Here is a 6160-nt window from a genome sequence, read left to right as displayed (position 1 = left end):
GGCTGGGCCCAGCAGCGCAGTGTGGAGGGAAAGAGAAAAGTTTCAACTTTAGACGAGAGTCTGCACTTCTGCCGCCCGTGGCAATACTAATACCAATAGGCGCACACCGCGTATATCGGAGACAGACGGGGAGCGGACTTCCTGCGGCGAGCGCCTTTCTCTCTTTTTTTCGCAAAAAAAAGTGTATATTTACACTAAGGAAAAAAAAAAGAAAACATTTTACGGCGCGTCCGAACAGCGCGAGAGGCCGGGTGGGCTGCTGGGTAAAGCGTCACGAGGCATATTACGAGGGGCACACAGCAACAGCAGCGGCAGCCCTTAGCTCCGGGGAACGACGCCCTTACAAGGGCGTAATGAATGTCGCATTTTGCGGGCAGGACGCGGCGCAGACCGGCGCGGAGGTGCCTGCCGCGGAGGACGACCCCAGTCCTGGTATTCCCAGTGACCAGCGCCTCAAAGTCATCCGCGAGGACCCCGTGGTTTGCGCCATGTACTTCACCCAGGGAAGTGTGTTCTTGACCCTTGATTAGTGATGGATTCTTACCGTAAAATTAAAACGTCGTGGTAAAATACGGTAATTTACGGTAAATTACGGTATTTATTGGTAAAATTGGTAAAATTCGATTTTGGACGTTTTAAGGCCTGTGATTAGACTTCCGGAATAAGAAAGCTGTGATACTCGTATTTCATTATTTCTATTACATCATAATTTGTAAAACATCCGTTTTGTGAGAAAATCCGCACACTTAGCTATGCATTTATAGCATTCATAAGAAATATCATTGTGGGAAGACGAGTTACGATCCTTTCCCCCATAGGTATCTAGATCTGAATAACACGACATTTCTGCGATGGCTTTTACAACGCGAATTACAAAATCTCAATGATGATGATTACCTCATGTTCGTTGCACACCTCTTTCCTCTTATATTAATATTGAGGCAAAATATACTAGTCTTTTTACAAAGGCTAATTACAAAAACTGGAAAAAATGTCTGATGAAGGACACCAGTTTTTTTTGTCAGTTGGATAATTAGAATTAAGTAAGTGAATTTTGTGCCATGCATTGTAAAATGCACGGTAAGTAGCTATCATAAGTAGAGGTCTAAACAACACCCCAGAAAGAAAGGGCTTATTGAAGATCAGCTGTTAAGTTCCTTATCCTCATGTTTGATGCTTAATCCGTTATGTCCGGTTTGCCCTTTGCGAAAAACGTATACGTGTACCAGCATAAAGGCTTGTAAATCAATTTCCCTAGATGCTAAGGGTCCCCAGACAATGTATCTGGTGAAAAGACTTTCATATATACGACGAACAGAAGGCTTTGTATCGTTTAAATCGACAAAAAGGCTGTATTTGATTTTTACCAAAAATACCAATTTTACCGGGGCTTGGGTAAATTACCGTATTTTACGGGTATTTTACCGTTTCATTCCGGTAACGTTACCGGGGCGTCCATCCCTACCCTTGATTTTCCAAGACGATTTGTATTAGGGCAATGCAATTTACAATTGGACCAATGCAAATTGCATTGGAACGAGCCAGTGTTCTTGGTTTAACCAAGTACATTTACTTGCTTCAAGAACGTGCTTCCCTGGGTGTTCCGCGAGGTGGTGGAGGAGGTGAGGCGCTGGCTGCGCATGGACCACGGCCGCGGGCCCATGGGGCAGTATCCCGTCAGGGATTACTTGTTCAGAATTGAGTTCCAGGTAACACGAATTTTCATTGTATTGAAGTATTGTTGTATCGCCTACTCCCTATGTGATTACACTTCTGTTTCTAATTTAAGTCGCGCGGCAGCCCGCACCTGCACTGCTTGCTGTGGCTGGACAATGCCTCGACAATGCCCCTGACGATCCCCTCGCCGACCCGGAGGCGGCGGCCAGGTTCATTGACGCGCTCATCTCCTGCTCGTCGAGTGCTCCCAACGCCGAGGTGAACCGCCACAAGCACACGGCGACGTGCTTCAGAAACAAGACTGTTTTGCGGCGGTTCTGGAAGAAGGAGCTCTCCGAGCAGGACATGCACCGCCACTGCCGCTTCGGTGCACCCTTCTGGCCCTCCCGGCGCACGCGCATCCTGCTGCCGCTGTACAAGAAGGACGAGCAGGATGAGCAGTTCCTGGTGGGCGGCAAGTCCTGGCGCGAGCACCTGCAGCAGCTGCGGCAGAGCGCGCCGGACAGGAGGCGGCCCCGCCGGGAGCAGCAGCCGCAGCAGGAGGAGGACACCTGGGCGGACTACCTGGAGGAGGTGCGCGGCCTGAGGCACCGCCTCAAGGACGTCCTGGTGTCCGAGACGTGCCCGGACACTGTGGAGGAGCTGTGGCGGCAGGCAGGCTGCCCCGACGAGTGCCCATCCGGTCGGGCATGATGCGCCCCATGGTGCTGTACCGCCGCGAGATGGCCGACAGGTGGACGAACTCGTACCTGCCCTGGGTCCTAGAGGTATTCGGCTCTAACACTGACGCGCAGCTCATCCTGGATGTGTACAGTCTCGTGAGGTGAGTGTCGACAGTGTTGCCTTAATCGTAGCACGCTCTGTTGCCTACCGTCCAACTTGAGAAAAGCAAATAATTTCTACCGTCTTTCATTGCAGGTATTGTGTTGGTTACATCACCAAAGGTGAAAAGACACACTCCGAGCTGCACCGACAAATGTTGCGGCTGCGCCGAGAGAGAGGCTACGACGACAGAGAGCTCCTCTACAAGATCTCCTAGAGGCCCTGCGCTCCAAGGAGACCAGCGCCCAGGAGGCGGCCTGGATTCTCCTGCAGTTTCCTCTCAGTGAGAAGAGCAGGCAGTGTCGCTTCATCGATACGTCGGTGCCTGATGAGAGGAAGCGCAGCCCTAAGACCGGCAAGGAGTGGCAGGACCTCCCGCGGGACTCCACCGACATATGGCGCGCCGACGTGTTCGACCAGTACGCCAGCAGGCCTGAGCACCTGGAGAACGTGTCGCTGGCCGCCTATGTCGCGTCGCACCTGAACTCCAATAGGAAGGTGGACGCCGAGGGCCGCGTCCCGCCCCGCGAGCGCGACTGGGTGATCCGGTGGAGGAAGTTCAACCCCAAGAGTGAGAAGAGCGCTGAGAGGGAGGACTTCTACCGGTCCATGTGCGCACCCTGCACGTGCCCTGGCGGGACGAGGCGGAGGAGATCCTGAGGCCGGGCGAGGACAGCACCTTCGAGGCCCTCTACCAGCGCTACGAAGAGGTGATCCTGCAAGGGCGGCACCGCTTCGAAGCAGACCTGCAGCTGGCGGAGGACATCGAAGAGGAGAGGGCGCAGTGCGTGGCGGAGGACGAGGCGGAGAACTGTGAACTGGACGACCTGGTTCGCCGCTACGTCGCCGGCACGTCCAAGTACATGTTCGAGCTGGAGGAAGAGGCCGAGTACATGGACGGCCCCGGCCAGGACATCCGAGTGGACGTGCCGGGCGCCGCGCCTGCTGCCGCCAGGGTGGTGGCGGAGGCCCGCCCGCGCGCGCAGTGGGACCGCGCCACTCTGAACCGCGTCGTCAGGTCGCTCAACAAGCGGCAGCGCGACGTGGTGCTGAGTGTCATCGACGGAATACGCTCCCGAAGTGCGCCTCGGTAAGTGCAGTAAAATGTGAGGCACCAGTCGCTCAGACGTGAGACGTAATTAATGCACTATTTCCTGTTTCAGCCTGATCTACATCGACGGCACGGCTGGTGTGGGCAAAAGCCTTGTGGCGCGGTGCTTGGCAAATGCCTTCGACATGTTTGCGCCCAACAACATCCCGGGCTCCCCGAAGTGCTTTGTGAGCGCACCGACGGGGAAGGCCGCAGACAACGTCGAAGGCATGACCATTCACACTCAGTACGTGCTGCCGTTGAACCAGGAGAAGAACAAGCGGAAGAAGACGGAAGAGGACAGCAAGGCCGCCCCTCTGCACCCCGAGACCCTGGCCAGGCTGCAGACCAGGTTCAGCGACGCCTACGGGCAGCTGATCGACGAGGTCAGCATGATGTCGCAGCTGCAGATGACCCTCGTCGACCTGCGCTGCAGGGAGGCCATGGGGCGGAAAGATGTTCCCTTCGGCGGTCTGTGGACAATTGTTCTCGGCGATTTTCGGTTTGTACATTCTCAAGCAGTGAAACCATATTGCACAAGGCAATAACACGGATATTTAACGACTCATTTTTTAATTCTAGGCAGCTCAAGCCTGTGGGTGGCCAATCTCTGCTGGATCCGTCCACATCCTCTCTGGCCGGCGCCCTGCCGCTGTGGCATCAGTTCGAGTACGTCGAGCTGACTGAAAACATGCGGCAGGGGGAGGATAAGGACTTTGCCAATGTTCTCCGTAAGATCGGCGACTACGAGCAGCTGACAGACGAGGAGCGGAGGCTCATCGAGTCCAGGTGTGTTCGGCGGAACAACCTGCAAGTTCCGGAGTCAGCGACTCGTCTGTTCAGGTATAACGAAGACGTCGATCGTTACAACCAGGAGCAACTGATGGCAAATCCAGCAGAGAACATCGTCATCATAGAGGCCAGAGATCGAGTAGAGCAGAAGGGCAACTACACGCACTCGGCCTCTGCCTCGACTCGCAGGCGCCTGGAGGAGCGCGCCGAGTATTACCTGGAGAAGGCCCGTAAGCTAAACACGCAGAAGACTGCAGGGCTGCCGGCCTCCCTCATCGCCGTTGTGGGTTTCCCCTACCTCCTCACCAGGAACCTTGACACCGCCGACGGCCTGGTGAACGGCGCGGTCGGTGAGCTGGTGTGGATTGAGTTTGGGAGACTCAGGCGTCCGCAGCAATCTGCCGACGGCGGGGAGGAGGAGGTGGCGGTGCGCCGCCTATGGGTGCGCTTCCCCGGACGCACAGGCCGTGCCCGCAGCGCCGCCAACCGCCAGCAGCTGAGGGACGCCATCGCCGTGTCGGGGCAGTACGCGGAGCACGCGTGGCCGTACGACATGCCGCCGCCGCCGAGCGAGGCCGAGTTGGACGGGCTGGTGCCGTTCGAGAGGGAAGACCTGAAGCTGGACAGCATTAGGACAGAAGACTGGCGACAGGTGAAGCGCCAGCAGTTCCCTCTCGTCCCTGCACTGGCCATGACCATCCACAAAGTGCAGGGGAGCACCAAGGAGTACGTGCTGGTGAAGTACGATCCCAACCACTGCAACGCCCTGGTGTACGTGGCCCTCTCCCGCGTCACCAAGCTGGCGGGCCTGTTCATCGACGACACCGACCTGCTCCCCGACGAGGAAGGGCGCCTGTTCCAGCACCCGCCGAGGCTCAGCACGGACAGGAAACTGAGGAAGAGGCAGCAGCTCGACATGGAGAGTCTCAGGGCGGAGAGGGACCGCTTCCTGGCGGACAAGGAGCGCCTGCGGGGTAGGCAACTTGTGCCCCGCTGGCAAGCGCTCCTGGACCCTGAGAACCTCCTCTACGAGCGGCGGGTGCTGTACCACAACGTGCAGGGCCTGGGCGCGCACCTCGAGGACATTCAGTGCGACGAGGTGTACATGTCGGCCGAGGTGCTGCTGCTGGCCGAGACGCACCTCAAGCCGGCGAGGGCTGGCAGCAGGCTGCACGTTGTGACTGGGTCAGTGGCATCAACCGTGGCGGCGGGGTGGCCATCTACTCGCGAGTGCCGTGTGGGGAGGTGCGCTGCCCCCGCAGGCCGGACATGGAGGCCGCCATGGCGCAGTTCGGCCCGTCGCTCCGCCTCGCCGTCCTCTACTGCCACGGCAAGCCCAAGGCCGCTGAGGTGGTCGAGTACGTGCGCGGCCTGCTTCTCTCTGCGCCGCCCGAGGTGAGCACTCTGTTGGCCGGGGACTTCAACATCAACATGCACCCGGCCGCAGAGCATGGGGCGCAGCTAGTGGACGGGCTGGCAGAACTTGGTCTCGGTATGCGCAGCGACCAGGACGTGTTCACCACATACTGGGACCAGGGCGGCGCCACTGTGATAGACGCTGTTTTCAGTGATGCGGCGGCGCCAGTGCTGTGTGTAGAGAACTACCAGTCGTACTTCAGTTACCACAAACCACTAGTTGTGTCCCTGGAGTATGTGTAAATAAGTGTGTCACCTGTAAATAAATGTATAGTAATAGTAAAAAATGTGTAAATTGTAAGTTGTAAGTAAATGTGTAAATATAAAATGTGTAAATTGAAATTAAATCTGTTAATTGAAATT

The sequence above is a fragment of the Frankliniella occidentalis genome, unplaced genomic scaffold (assembly GCF_000697945.3).
Source record: "Frankliniella occidentalis isolate FOCC.00 unplaced genomic scaffold, Focc_3.1 Scaffold549, whole genome shotgun sequence".
Taxonomy (NCBI): domain Eukaryota; kingdom Metazoa; phylum Arthropoda; class Insecta; order Thysanoptera; family Thripidae; genus Frankliniella; species Frankliniella occidentalis.
Note: the sequence above shows the minus strand (reverse complement) of the source record.